We start from the raw sequence: 15,567 nt of genomic DNA, 5'->3' as shown, positions 1-15,567 counted from the left end.
ACTCTGATGACTTGAAGTGGGTCACAGTGGAAATATTTACACCATGGAAATGGGCAAACGCTTCAAATCACATCTTTTTTTTTTTCCTTTTTTCTTTTTCCCCCCTGGAGAGCTGGTTGTTAAACTCTGATGAGCACACACTGAGTGCGACTTTGACATTCTGGGCACATGCTCTATCACCACCACCAACTCCAGTCTCAGGTCCTGCCACCTCCTCTCCCCCACTATCTCTCTCCAGCTGTTCACCAAACACACCGGGTCCTTCCAGGCCTCCGTGCCAGAGCTAACACTCTCCCCCAGCTGCTCGAGGGCACAGAGCATGGGCATGCTTCTGTCCTGAGTTCAGATCCAGCCGCACAACCTCAGGCAAATCATTTCCCTCCCCTCACCAGTAGAAGGCAGGTAGCAGCACTATCTGAGCGAAAACAAGAGCATGGGGGTTGCAAGGTCAGCACCACGAGTGGTCCAGAGGTGGGCTCAAAACCACCATCACCCCCTTCTCTGCCGATAGAAATTCTCCCGAGCTTCAAGGTTCAACCTCCTTGGTGAAGCCAGACCTGTGAGCCCAGCAGAAGTCTTGTTCCCTTCCAGCAGCCCACTTCTGGTGGCCATAGCTCCGTGACCTAAGGCCAGGGCCCCCTGTGAGAGCAGGGCAGAGAGCCTGGGGGGTGAGCGAGGTTTACACGTAGCTCCAGTGAGAAGCAGGATTACATGACTGCGAGAACTGCCGGGTCCTCTGTGTCCTCACCCACGGATCAGGGAAGTAAGCACTGCCTCCCTCTCCATGACCCTCTTCCTTGGGATAAGGAAGTCCTCCCCTTCTTCCTGATGGGCACCTGCCCAACAGTGGCAGGAAGTAGAGGCACAAATTGGGCAAGTGGCCTTGTGTGAACTCAGGCTGAATCAGCCTCAAGGCTCACCTCCAGCCACAAGTCCATTTGCAAAGGTGAGGAGAACTCACACCCATCAGCCCAGCCAGGATGCCACCAGCTGGCCAGCTCAGTTCCCTGTGGGAAAGGCAATGCCACACTCACCACTTGTCCACTGCCAGCCTTGGACAAGGCACTGGCACTCCTCTCACCATCCCTTCCCAGGAAGTCAAGAGCCAGACTGGGCTGTGTCCTGCTGGCTTCCCGGCAGAACTCAGGGTGGGTCGAGGGGTCACGTTCACCTCCCTGTGAAGAGCTCAGCACATCCTCAGCAGACAGTTATCAGATGTTATTACTCATCACTTACTAGCTGCGGCTTTGAGCAAGTGGGTTAAATTCCCTGGGTCTCAGTTTCCTCCTCTGCAAAGTGGGGGCACTAATAGTACCGCACCTGGGTAGTTATAAGCAAATAAATGCATCAGGCACAGAATAAGTGCTTAATAAGTTTTAGCTATTATAATTTATTACCCCATTTTACACGGGAAGAAAGTGAGTTTTAAAAGGGAACCCAGAGAGATACAATTTGGAGTGTTTGTCCCAAGTCCCTGCAGGATCAAACATGTAAAGGAACTCCTGTGACTGTGCATAAGCCTGGAACCTCCAGAAGAGAAGTGGACAGCACCTCCTTTGCCCTGAGCAAGGACAGAACAGGGTCACTGATGATGACTGTTTGGAGCCAGTTGTACCGCCTGTCACAGGTGTCCTTGTGGCTGAAAAGGTTCAGCACGGCCCTGCTCAGACTCTACCTAAAAGCGTAAATCATGGGCTCTCAGGTTTTTGAGGAACTTGAACGCTCACTGAGGTCCACTCCACTCCCTCAACACCCAGGCCAGGACATTGTTTGAATACCTCCAGTGATGGGGAACTCAGTACCTGCAGAGGCCACACAATCCACTGTAGATGCAAGTGAAGAGAAGGGGACGGGAATAGACAAAGGAGCCAGAGGAGCCTGGGTGCTGAAGGCCAGTTCTGCCAACTTCTCAGATGAGCCTGAGGTAGGTCCAGTCTCCAACCGCCAGGCCACCACCCTCTGCCTGAGAAGTCCCACTCCCCAGGAACTAAGGGCACCTCCAGGGAGCTCAGCTTGAGTGGGAAGATGTGGAAACAGGCCGAGGCACACACCAGTGGGTTCCACACCACTAGGCAACAGGAAAGAAAAAAGGGTGGCCCCGGGCTGGGCCCAGCGGCAGCAGCCGCTGCCACCAGGGAGATCAAAACGCCCAGATAATGAGCTGAATTCTTCTCGCAGAGACACCAGCTAATGAAGGGAGCACAGGAAGCCCCATGTCACAGGCCCAAACTGTTTATACAAGTGTTAAAAATACATTTCAAAAGAAAGCAGGGAAGCCCGAGGAAACCCTCTGCCGCCCTTGGAAAATGATTTCTGAAAACCACGTTAATTTGTTTTCCAAAAGGTGTTTGAAGTCTCTCCGTGTACCCCTTGGGCAACTTTAATTCCTCCTCCTAATCTCCTATTAAACCTGATGCTCACTAGCACAGCCCTCTTAGGGGATTATGATTTTTATTCTTAATTATACAGATACATATTTGGGTCCATGTGTGTTCCTATGTTTTTATGTAAATTAAAAAGGCACTGACAGCCTCACTTCTCCGAGATGCCTGAAAGAGCTTCATTAAAGCGCTAGGAGGATTTCAAATGAAGTTTAAAGGGCCAGAAGAGTATCATTTTTAAAATTAATTTACAAAACCTTGTAACCTTATAGCCAGAGATGAATGGGTTGGTGGGGAAGTGTGAGGAGCAACACGTGAAGAGCTGAGCCTGGGAGGAGGGGGGCGGGGGGCGCCCTTGCCAACGTCTGGAAGAGCTGGAGGGACTGGGGAAAGCAGGCACGACGTGATGACCGTCATCTCCACCGTCATCACCAGCAGGAGGCCCTGCTTCTTCACCCCCGACTATGTGCCAGCTGTTGTATTCAGCTCTGCACACCGCACCTCATGAAACCCAGCAGCCCTCTAAGGAGGGTGCTACTTGTGACCCCCAGTTTTCAGATAAGGAAACTGAGGCACAGAAAGGTCAGGTGACTTCCCTAAGGTGCCACTGAAGAAATGGTGGGGAAAAATAAGAATGATGGTGATGATGATGATACTTACTGACTGCTGGTAACGTGCCAGGCACAGTTTTATGTGCATTATCTCATTTAACCCTCACCAAATTCCAGTAAGGTAAATCCTATTATTAACCTTACTTTACAGATGAGGAAACCAAGGCTCAGAGAGGCTTAAAAAAATAAAAAAGCTGCCAAAGGTCACAGAACCAATAAAGACCTCAGACTTGAACCTGAGTCAGTGAGACTTCAGAACCCAAGTCTGTCTCTTCTCTCTCAATCCACAAACTTACAGCATGCTCCCTAATCACAGAGGACAATGGCACAAGAGATGTGACAAGGCAGCATCCCTCCCACTGGCCCTGGGCCTAGTCACCAGGGTCTGTCTAGGTTCTGGATCATCAGGGCCCAGCAACAGAGGTAATCTGGGAAGACTCCCTGGAGGAAGGGGATAAGAGGTAGGCTGGGGAAGAATGGGCTGAAGCATAGAAGACAGTGGAAATGGGTAAAATGGGGGGTGGGGTGCAGGTGGGAAAGGACAAGTATGCTCAGACACAGCTGGCTGGAGACATCAGTAGGCAGATGGGTAGAAGGATTGGGAGAGAGGTCTGGCCTGGGACAGACATCTGGGGGTCACAAAACTGTAGGGGTCCCCCCAGCGATCAGGCATGAAGAAAGCACCCCTGCTCCTATTCAAGGCCAGTTCCTGCCTTTGAAACCAAGTCCCACCTCCTGAACCCTCCCAAACCCATCACTCCTGTCACTGTCCTGTCTCTCGAGATCATTAACTTCTGCTCTTTCCTGCATCATTCATGTCAGCATACGAATTTGCTATATTTTCTCCCAGGTCTTAAAAAAAAAAAAAAAGCCTGACTTGACCGCCTATATTCTTCTTGAGGTGCCACCCCATGTCATTGTTCCCACTTTGACAAAACACCTCAAGAGCTGTCTTCTCAGGATAGATTTGTCTTCTCCCATAGTTCCCTGCCTTCTCTGCCCTCCCTGGTCAGGCTTCAGCCTCACCTCCCCACTGGACTGGCTCTCACCAGGTTACCAACAGCTCAGGTGGTCAACGCCCACTCTCAGCAGGCTTTCCCTGAAACCCTCACTTTCCCTCCCATCCCACTGGCCATACCTTCCCCATCACCTTTGCTGGTGCCTCCCACATCTATGTCTACCCTGTCCTCTGTCTCTGAGCCCTCTTCTCTTTCCCTCTCTCCATCCACCATCTCATCCAGTTCTGTGGCTCTAAGTCCCACGGCAATGATGCAAAGTGTCCATCTCCAGCCCTGGCTCTCCTCTCCCCTCCACACACATGACAGCAAACTTGATGTGATCACTTTTACATCTCAACATAACAGGTTCCAAACTGCACTCCTGATTTCCACTCCCCTAAACCTGCTCTTTCTTCCTCTGCTCTCCCCCCATCCCAGCAAATGGCTGTGTGACTGAGTGAAAGAGTGAAGTCAGGCATAACTCTCAGCTTGAGCAACTGTGTGGACGCAGTGCCAATCCAGCAGGAAATCCTATTAACAATACCTCCAACACACACCTGGAGCCAGCTATGTCTCTCCATCCCCACCATGCCCTGCCAGCCTACGCCATCACCATTTTGCACCTGGACCCCCATACTAGTCTAAATAACCTCCCATCTTCACTTTTGCTCCCCACAATCCATTGTCCATTCAGTGGTCAAAGGGATCTTTCTAAAACACAAATCCAATCTTGTAACAACCAACACCACCATCCTGGCTTCCCATTGTACTTGGAATTATATTCAGGCTCCTAGACACTGCCCCGTACAGCCCCAGATGATCTGAACTCTATCTCACCCATATCATTTACCGCTGCCTCCTGGATTCCTAAATTCAGCTGGTATTGACCATTCTGCATCTTCAACACGCCAGTCTTGTTCAACCCCAGGGCCTTTGCACTTGCAGGTTCATCTGCCTGTAGTGTTTTCCCCTAATTTTCTCACAGCTGACTCCTTCTGACGCAGATCTCAGCTGAACTATCTTGGGGAAGCCATCCCTGAACACCCAGTTTAAAAGAGTTCTCTGTCACATCACCCATTTTTAGTGCCTTAAAGTGTACTTATCACATCTGATAATTTTATTTATTTATATATGTGTACTATCTGTGTCTCTCACAGGGTCCTGAGCCCCAGGAGGCAGGGACCTCATCTGTCATGCTTACTGCTGCCTCCCCAGCATCGAGCACAGCTTCTGGCTCAGACCGTGACATGAGTGACTGCTTCCTCTCACCTCTTCATCCCTCCTCCCCATCACCCACCCACCACCCCTGAGATCCTGGCCTCTCCCACAAGGTCCAGTGCCCACATGGTGAAGATCAGTGTGCTGATTATGTCAGAGCTTAGGGGTAGGGCTGAACGGGAATGGGAATCACGGTGGCTGTCTTTTTCCTCCCAGCGTCAGCCACCACTCCACCTCCCCACTGCCCAGGCTGCCCCGGGCCACACCTGCCCTGGCTTGGGGATGAAATGCCAATCAGGCAGCCTTATGCTCTGGAAAACCAGCTCTGCCAGAAGACTGGCAGGGCTCCAATCCTGGCTCCCCACTTACGGCCAAGGGACCTGAGTAAGTCTCTTCACCTCTTTGAAGGCAGCAAAAAAAAAAAAAAAAGAAAAGAAAAGAAAAATCAGTGGTTGCCAAGGGTTGAGGGGAGGGAGGGATAAATAGATGGAGAATAGAGGATCTTTAAGGCAGTGAAACGACTCTGTCTGATACTATAATGGTAGATACATATCCTTAAACATGTGTCCAAACCCATACAATGTACAACACCAAGAGGGGACCCCAATGTAAACTACTGACTCTGGGTGATCATGATGTGTCAATGTGGGCTGATCAGTTGTAACAAACGCACCACTCAGGTGAAGGGTGCTAATAACAGAGGAGGCAATGCATGTGTGGAGGCAGGAGTATATGGAAACTCTCTGTACCTTCCCCGCAACTTTGTTCTGAACCTAAAGCTGCTCTATTAAAACTAAAGCTACTAAAAAATTTAAAAATTGTAAAAACCCAGCACCAAGCCTGGCCCCCAGCGTTCCCTTCTGATATGTATCTAACAAAATGTGACTATGCCTCTTTATGCCTTCAGTCTACCAAGGAGCCAAACACAGCCCTGATGCTGTAAATCTATTGTCCCATTGTTAAAACATTGCAGGGAATAGCTCATTGGTAGAGCATATGCTTAGCATGCATAAGGTCCTGGGTTCTATCCCCAGTACCTCCATTAAAAAAAAAAAATTAAGCTATACTTAAATACTTGCAAAGTATGAGTTCTAATGACAGCCACACTGACAAACTTGTGGTCCACTCAGCCCCTCACACCAAACAAAAAGTTAGGGACTGAGCTCTGCAGTCTTATTACTTGGGCCACCAAGAAAAAGTCCAGCTCAGAATAATCCACAAGTTGTGCACTGATCCTCAGAGTTGTACCAAGATGTCTTGGCCCAAATGCGATTCCAAGCAACCTACGCCATCCACAACAGCCCAGCCCAGCCCAGCCCATTCCCATGCAGCTTCCTGTCTGCAAAAGCACTTGCTCATGTCACCATCACCACCCCACCCCCGGCCCCTAAGTAGCCCAGGGAGGAAAACAGTGAGGACTACTGGCCCCTGTTTTCACATGAACCAACCACATGCACAACTTGCCCCGGGGGCCACGCAGAGAGTGAGGGACGAGAAATCTGGAAATCCAATGGCCTGACTCCTAATTCCGTGTTCTTTCAACCCCTCTGACCTGAATGGCTTAAAAAAATAGGTTTGGACTTATTATCATCAATACCCCTTTTATACCTCTATTAGTACCAACAAAAATTAAAACCCCTCATTCTTGTCTAGACTTCCAAAGCGCCATCTTTAGAACTCTTTTCAGCTCCATTTATGAATTGGGCTTCACCATAAGCCTATCAGGTTGGTATCAGCCTTCATATTTCACAGATTTTGAACTGAGGCCCAGCAAGGTTTCTGGCTGGCCCAAGGTCACATGGAGCATCAGAAGGCAGGGCAAAGCCACCTGATTCCCAGCCCAGTGCTCCATGCTGTCCACCATCTCCCAGACCTACATGAAACTGCCACTCCAGGCTCTTATAGACCCACAGCTCCTCACCAACTACCTGTTGTTGGAGGGGCCACTCTGCATCCTCCCCAGGGCTTCTCTTCTTGCTGACCTCAGCGCACTATCTTTGCAGTAACAGAGTCCATGCCCCTTGACGATAGAGCTTCTGGAGCTCCACGAATGTATCCGAGTATGCTTACCAAATATCACCACCATCAGATCAGCCTCCAGCTCTGCTCAGAGCACAGCTAATGACGCCTCCCAACCAGTGGGGGCACCAAATGCAGAACAAAGCCCTGAGGACAGGCCAGGAGGCACAAGCAAGACACCAATAGGCACAATGGACAGACCTGAGGTCTGGGCAGGCCTGGGCTCATCTCAGCATGATCCTTCCCTCTGTCCTCTATCTACAGCAGCCAGCATCTCAACCTGCTCAGCTCTAGAGGCCAGCCTAGCTCAGAGGCCTCACCAAGCCCAAGCTTTACCCCAGGCACCTCAGCCTGGGCAGCACAGGCAGATAACCCCCATTTTCAGGTATGCCTGTGGTCACTGGTCAAGAGCAAGCACTTGGGAAACCTCCTCCCATCTCTGGGACATCCAGCAGACAAGCCCAAACCATGTGGGAAATGTGTAGACAATGGTCCACGGGGCCCTGGTTCGGGAAGCTGACCCTGGGCCAGCTGAGCCCGGCCAAACAGCTGTGGTCAAGGGCAGTGGAGGAACTCAAGAGAGAAAGGGCTGGTTCTCAGGGAAAGACTTGAGCTGACACTGGAGGGGTGAGATAAGGCAGGGAGACAAGAGTCTACAAATATTTAGAAAGTACCAACACCCAGGAAGGACAGGATTACCTTGCCCAGTAACCAAATGTTTCAAGACGTCAGGCAAAACTTTGACCATATTAACCATAAGTCACTTCTTTACATGAAAGTCTCACCAAGGGTGGAGGGGACACCCGACAGTGGACTCACTCTGGCAGCACGTAGTGGACAGAGAATGTTGGTCTGCCAACACAACCCTCAGAGGACTTTCCAGGATGGGGACAACAAAGACACCCATGCAGGCAGGGTCTCCATGTCATCCTGGATGCTGAGCTTCTAGGGAGCATGGGAGGAACTGTTCCACGCACATTCTAATAGTACAGGACCCTTCCCACAACACGACCTTCCCGGAGACAGGCCAACCACGACAAGCTTCCCAGAACCCCTGAGCTTCTCATACAGATGGAAAAAGCCAGGACCAGAGAGGGTCAGGGACCTGCCCCCGTCACACAGGGCACAGCGAGAGTCAGAAATACTCCTTGTCTCTCCCAATGCCCCATCAGCAAGGCCTTTGCACTTTTTAGTTGTACCAGGGACCCCTCCCAAGCTGTTCAGCCTATTGCATAGCAGCTGACAAGTGGCCCTCATGTGTTTGTGACAGGATCCATTTGCTTCATCAATGGAGCTTTGCTGTAAAGTGTCCTCACTTCCCTAAACATGGTCTCTCCAGGGCTGACAGCACAGAGCAGAGCACACGCCCAGAGAAACGACGGGAAAATGGGTATAAAATTACTTAATAACATCTGATTTACACACCAAGTTCTCTCAACCATGGGGACCCACTGGGAAAAGTCGAGGCAAGATGACCAAAGGTTTGATGGGTCTTTTAAAGTTTTGTTTGGTCGAGATGTTTGCTCTTTTAAAAACGTCTTTGTCGCAGATAAAATTGTTCTCTAATTTGGTCATACATTTGGATTTCATTATTTTCAGAATGTATTCCAGACATCTAAAATTAAACAGATGTCATCAACCCCGTTTAGACCCAAAGACTTGTAACCAAACAGTGACTTCAGCCCCAGCGCAATACCGACTTGGAACACTGTGTTTTAGTCATTAAAAGTTTTAAAACTCTGCTCCATTTTTCTCATTTCCTATAATGAGATCTCGTCCCCCTCCTTAAAATACGCCAGTTCTTCAAGGGTCAGTGGAAAGTCAAACTGGAGAGTAAAGCAAATTTAAATATGAAAAATGGAAGAGTGAAATAGGAAATCCTTATCCGCTGAAGCCCTTACCGAGAAACTGAACCTCGGCTTCATCGCGAAGGAGGGGAAATGGTAAGGGCGAGAGACAGAAGCAGTGTGAGTGCAGGAAGGGGATTTGGCTTCTGAAGCCTGAATTCTTTTATCCTTCCTTTTCTGATAGGGATTAGATGAGTGAGAATCCTCCAAGCCTGCTTAAGGCGTCCTGGGGACAGTTAAGAAGAAAAGACAATTCTTTCTCTCCCTCCGATCCTCATCTCCGAGCTCGCCCCCAAATGAATTTGTTAAACGGCATAAGCAGGCTGGAGGAACGTGCCTGTTTGAGGTGCTCAGAATTCACAAGCAGGGGTGTGCAGCCCTCGGGGCGGGCCTGAGCGGTGGCGGAGGGGCACGTGGCTCTGAGGTTTGGAGGTCACGTTTGGGGTCTGGCCTACAGGGCTTCATGACATCAAGAATAAGACAGAGAAGGGGATGAGAGAGGTACAGAGACCAGAGAGGACCTGTGCCCCTCCCACGGTACCTCCAGCTGCTCTGTTCTAAACACGGAGGCCAGCAAGCAGGCCTCTGCCGCTAAGCCCAGCCCCCCACCACACAGAGCAGGTGTCTCAGCCGGGCCTGCTGCCCTCGGGAGCCCATGCCAAACATGCAACTGCCCACTCAGCTCAGGCCCCATTCGGCGGGCTCTTTCCTTCCCCAGACACCTGCCTGGCTGGGGGACCCGACATCAGAGGAGGGAGGTGAGGAGAGCTCTGAGCCACTCACCTAAGCTTCCTGATGCCACACAGCCTCCCCATCCTCCTCCCCATCAAATAACTCTGGTCCTCACTTCTCTGCCTGGGGCACCCCTGGGCAGAAAACTCCTCATGAAATGGGAAACCAGCTTGCTTCTAAAGCATGGCACCTCCCAGAGCTTGTGACCCCAAACACCCGTTCCAGGGAGGGTGCTGAGCCCCAGGCCAGGACATGGCTATAGGTCTGTTTCCATGGGACTGGCAGACTTGGGTCTGCAAGGTTGACCCCAGGAGGCGAGGCAGGCAGGCAAAGAAACACAAACACAGCGACCTCTGAGAGAGAACAAAGGCAAGGGGCTCCTGCTCAGGAGAGAAAGTTGACACCTCCGAAACACATGAAGGGCCCATTCTGGCCCCGAGTTAGACCTGCTCAGTGTGTTCCAAACATGCGAAACCACCTGAACCACCTCCCCAAAGCCGGCTGCAAGTTCACAGATGCACTTACCCTTCAAGTCTTGGGCCCTGGGCCTCGATTCTCTCGTCCACCCCTCACGGTTGATTTGTGAGAATTTGCTCCCCACGACTGGCGAACAGCTTCATCACCCGTGTAAACCTGGATAGAGGCTGTCCGGAGCTCTCTGCTCAGAAGGACGGCATTCTCGGACTTCACCAGTGACGTCTGCCTTAACTGTGGGAGGACAGAGAGGGAGAGCATTTAGTTCTCCTATTTGCCAACCCGGAAGCAACCCATCTTGTTTCACCGATGCGGAAACCGAGGCCCAGGGAAGCAGGTGAGCCTGTGAAAGAAGGTCACACATTAGAACAGAAGATCAAGCATCCAAAACTCTTCACACTGGAAAACTAGGCTTTGCCGACTTGTATATTTTAATCCTCAGAATTCCCTGGATTTAAATAATATTAGATTTTTCAAAGCACCTCTAACCTATTATCTCAGAGTGAGCCCCACATGCCTGTAAGCAATGCATCAGGCAGGGGGAGACTGAGGTCAAACAGCTGGTGTGATGCTCCAGCTTACACAGAGAGCCAGTGACAAAGCAGGACAAAACCCAGGCCAACCTGCCCACTGGACCACCTGCCTGTCAAGTTGGCGCTTTCACCCATCAATACTGAGATGCTGGAGCTGCCTGAGGGCATTGTACGTCTGAGATGGGAGCCTGAGGAGGACGCAGAAAGAGAATTAGCTCAACCCACTGGGGAGTTTAGACCCACAGACAGTTTATTTGTGGGAACCACTGAATGCCCTTGACATCACTTCTGAGACCCGGAGGAAGAGCCAGATGACTGAGAAGACACCCTTACTACCAGGGCCCCTGGAATCTACTCCCACAAAAAACTTTTGGCCAGCTAATGTCATTCATTTCTCTAGTAAGTAGCTAGCAAAGCTCTGAGTACATACAGCAAATTGAAGTCACAAAAGGGACCAATTAGCTGCTAATTATTTGCCTTACTAAAGGATTATTTTTTTTTAACCCTAGGGTTTTTATGAATAGTGAGAGCCCTTCTACAAGCATTTCAGTATAATCCCACTCACAAAGACCCTGAGTACACCAGCCACTGAGAAGCACAAAGCTCCTCATAGCAGGACTTGACAACTGTCCTGCACAAAGCAACTGATGAAAGGCTCCTGTCTGATCTAAACTCCAAGCCTGCCCACAGAAATGATCGGGGCAGGAGAGGGAGCATGACCACAGAAAGGATGCCAAGGAAAGTAGGCCTGGGTGCTAAGACAATCCCCAAAGGGGAAACTGGGAAAGCTCTGGTGCTTGTCGAACCTCAGAGATAAAAACATTCCACAGGCATGGATGGAGTCCCTACTGAGCGCCAGGCACAATACTAGACACTGAGTAAAACAGGGAACTAAACCAACAAGAATCCTGCCCTCCGAGAGCTTACAGTGCGGTGGGATGTCAAGCAGACGCCAAATAGCCAGGCATCGTGAGTGCTAACTGTAAACTCAGCTCTGGACTCTAAAGGAAAGGAACTCTGGTCTAGCAGAGCTTTTAATTAAGGCACCTGAGCTGGCCTGGGGGTCAGGGAAGGCTTTGCCAGAAGTAACAGTTAAGTTTACATCTAAAGGATAAGCACAAGCATGGGTAGGGAAGAAAGCAGTCCAGCAGAAGGACCACTAAGAACAGGTGTCAGGGACCTGGGGTAGGAGGGAACATGAATTGTTTGAGAAACTGGGTGAGATGGCAGAAATGGCTGGGGAGCAAAGAGCAAGGCGCTGCATGACAAGGCTCACAGGGCACCCAGAGGAGCCTGGTCTTTACACAAAGGACAGTGGGACAGCATTGGAGGGCTTAAGCAGGTGAGTGCAAGGGTCAGTCTGTGTTTTGCAGAGATGGCTCTGGGTGCTGACTGGAGGAGGAGTCAGAAGACAAGGTAAGAGTGGGGCTGGGGGCAGCTAGGACGCTGCTGCAGCTGTCCAGGTGAGAGACAGAGGCGACTAGACTGGCTGCAGTGGGGATGGGCACAAGGGGAGAGATTCAAGAGCTGCAGGACATACGTTAGTTTACAAGATGCAGGGCTGGATCCCCTGGGTGGGGTTAGAGAGAGGGCACGTCAGGGATGCCTCCTAGGTGTCTAGCCATGTGAATGGATGGACAGAGACACATTCCCTGGGATGGGGGACCCTGGAGGAGGTGGCAAGGTGGGTGTGCTGAAGTAGAAGAAACAGAGTGAGTCTTACAGCCCTTTGAGACAGCCCCGTGGAGACACGGAGCGTGCAGTTGAATATACGAGTCCCAGGGGAGGACGTGGGCATGCACAGCAATGTGGTTCCTTCCCAAGGGCTGTTCAGGGACAAGCCCCAGGATGTTACACCTCTTTGCCCACACCCCCTCTCATTTCCTCCTCCTGAATCTTCTTGCAAGGTGATTTCATAGGGAGGTTGCAAGATAGAGCTGCTTGCCACGGAAGTCAGACACCTTGCATGAACAAAATTTCAGTCTTTTTCCCCTAAGGAAACAGCAAGAAAAAAATAGGCTTCAAATCTGGCCATGGGGATTAAGTGTAGACACTCAGAAGGACTTCCTGGCTCCAAGGGTGCAACCCTGGAATGCATTAGTAAGCAGGAGTCTGGGCTCTCCTACCTCTGAGGTCTCTGAGATCAGGGTAGATGGCTGTCTCTTGGGGATTCCTGGAATGCAGTCCTGCCAAGAAGGCAGGAGATTGGACCTGATGATCCACCAAAGCTCCCTGGGCTCCCAAGTGATTAAGCCGTAGTCATAGGAAGCCTGTATACCAGGTAACAATCGCTCCATTCACCAAGCACTCCCCACGTGCAGGTATGGAGCCCAGGGGCTTTATCCTCATTCCTTCCTTTGATCCACACAATAATAGCCCTGGGTGAGCACTTCCCCATGTGAAAGATGTGGACACTGAGGCTCAGAGAGGTTAGGTAACCTACCTGAAACCACACAGGAAGTAAGGTACACTACTGGGTTTGAAACCCTTGACTGACACCAAAGCCCATACTTCTCCCTTCTCCCCAACTCCATTCTCACTCTTATTTAAAAAGAGCCTCATATTAAAGTGCTGTTAGAAACATTAGTAACATGGACTACAGACAGGGTGGAAACGACTTATAACAGCATTTCAATACAAACTGCACTATAAATATATAAAGATAATCAAAGTTATAACAAACGGATTACACAAATGTATCCACAGAAGGAAAATTTGCTGCTCATTACCAGAAAAAAAAACTGGGAGAAAAATATGTAAGCAACGTAGAAAGAGACAAAAGGTAAACTTTGTGCATATTTTAAAGGCATTCAATACATTTTGCCAAAGGGCTGTTCAGAAACACTGTGGCCACGTGCACCAGCATTATGGGAATGATCTGACTTCCCCATCCTCATAAAAGAAATTTCTAGATTTGTGAGAATTTGTCCATTCTTCATCATGATACAGATGTGTTACCTCATTGCCTTTTGTCTTTATGATGTTTTAGGTTCCTTTCTAGAAATTCAACTTTAATAATATAGTTTCCAAAGTTACTTATGTCTTGAAAGCTAAAGTCAAAGGATCTGTCATCTGCACAGAGTTTAATTCTGTTCTCCATGGTTGATAAGCCACCATGGCTGGTAGGTGACAGGAGAGGAACCCTGGGAAGGGAAGCAGGGCCTCCCTGGCCCGTGGGGCTCACCCAGCGTGGCAGTGGTGACTGGCCTCAGCCTCAGCCAACACCCACTGTCCTGCCTCTGCAGCCCCAGAGCCACCTGGAGCTGCTGGACCTGTGCTTGGGGACACCACTCTCCCCAGCCTCAGGTGGTAGCATGGTGCCCAAACAAGAGGGTCGCACAGGAATCTAGCTGTGCCCTTCAGAGGCCACAGCCCCTCGAGAGGGAGTTCCACACTCAGTCCGGGCCCTCCCCTGACCCAGTGCCCTGTCGCAAAGACACACACATGCCCAGCACATGTCTCCAAAACTGTGAAGGATCAGAATGAGCCCATGTGACTCACTCTGCCCACAAGCCTGACAAAGCAGAGCAGGGAAACTGAGCCACCTGACTTTCCCTCCAGCCCCACGTGGAAAGAACTGGGCACCAATGGCACACCATGCCCTCAAAACACACTTTTCTTGCCCATCACCCTACACTGTGGGCAAGGGGAGGGAAGAGCTGAGACGCATATGCCCATCTGTCCCCACATGGCTGCAGACAGGCCAGCTGACAAGCACTCGGCCCAACACCCCATACTTCCCTCTGTGTCACTTCGAGATGGCAGGTAGTTGCTGCAGAGGGAACAAGACCTTCAGAGACAGGAGCAGGGGCCTGAGGTGAGCACCCCCACCCCCAGCTTTGCCGAAGCAGCTGCTCCTGCTGCAAGTGCAGAGCTTACAGTCAGAGAAGCTCTGTGGGCTATGGGTTCCGGAGCCGCCAGAAAGAGGCTGCCCAGGCGGGGGCTAGCAGACTCTGACCACCAGGCTTCTTGGTCGAACCAAGGGCTGTTCTCTCCCAGAAACGGGGCCCGAAGCCCCCTTGTGACTCTGCAGCCTCTTTCTCTCCCCCTTCCCCATGCTGCCCAGCTATGCAAACATAGGCATGTTTGGGGGAAGAACGGTGTTCATATTTAATAACCCTCAAATCTGGCTCCACATGTGGCTATTGTTAGGCAGATTTAAACAGCAATTACAGAGGTACCTCCTTCCTCCTCAGCAACAATCGAGGCCCTTAATCCAGCTAAGACCCAGAGAGTTTAGGGTTGAGCTCACTGAGATGAAGGTACCAGCTTAAGCAGGGCCTGCTCCGGGCTGGGGGAGCTGGAACACGGACAATAGGTCTCCCCACATTCACTCCTTCCTGCCAGCAAAAAAAAAAAAAAAAAAAAAAAAAGGAGGGCGGCGGGCAAAGAAGGGACCGCCCAACTGAAGTCTCCATAACAATTCAGCTTCTAGAGAATTCACGCAGAACATTTGCAGAAATGCCTGCGCTGAAAATTCAAAAAGAGAGGCAACATGCCCTGTGGCAGGGGAGGCTCAGGGTGAGACGGGGGTGAGGTCTTCCTCCTTCTAGAACACTGGAGCCCCCTGGCTCCCTGATCTCAACAGGAGACAACACAAACGCCTCAGCTTGGTTTTCAAGGGTACCCACTGTCTGACCAGAGGAGAACATACGTTTCCATAGAGAAAACACCATTGGAGAGACGGGACTGGATGTGTTGGAAGAGCCAAGTGGTGTGCCTTGAGGCATCCCCATCCCCTGAACCTTTGCTCC

The 15,567-nt window shown here is 50.7% G+C and overlaps 1 long non-coding RNA gene across 8 annotated transcripts in view; it reads right to left on the bottom strand.

Moving 5' to 3' along the window:
• Positions 1 to 15,567, bottom strand: part of LOC123613271 (uncharacterized) — a 278,819-nt gene that overhangs the window by 111,568 nt on the left and 151,684 nt on the right. For all 8 annotated transcript variants that reach the window (XR_006720628.2, XR_006720630.1, XR_012505647.1 and 5 more), the window contains one exon: positions 10,332 to 10,514. This is a non-coding gene — a long non-coding RNA (uncharacterized LOC123613271). The remainder of the gene's footprint in view (positions 1 to 10,331; positions 10,515 to 15,567) is intronic.

The sequence above is a fragment of the Camelus bactrianus genome, chromosome 3 (assembly GCF_048773025.1).
Source record: "Camelus bactrianus isolate YW-2024 breed Bactrian camel chromosome 3, ASM4877302v1, whole genome shotgun sequence".
Classification (NCBI taxonomy): Eukaryota; Metazoa; Chordata; class Mammalia; order Artiodactyla; family Camelidae; genus Camelus; species Camelus bactrianus.
This window is presented reverse-complemented; position numbering and strand designations above follow the sequence as displayed.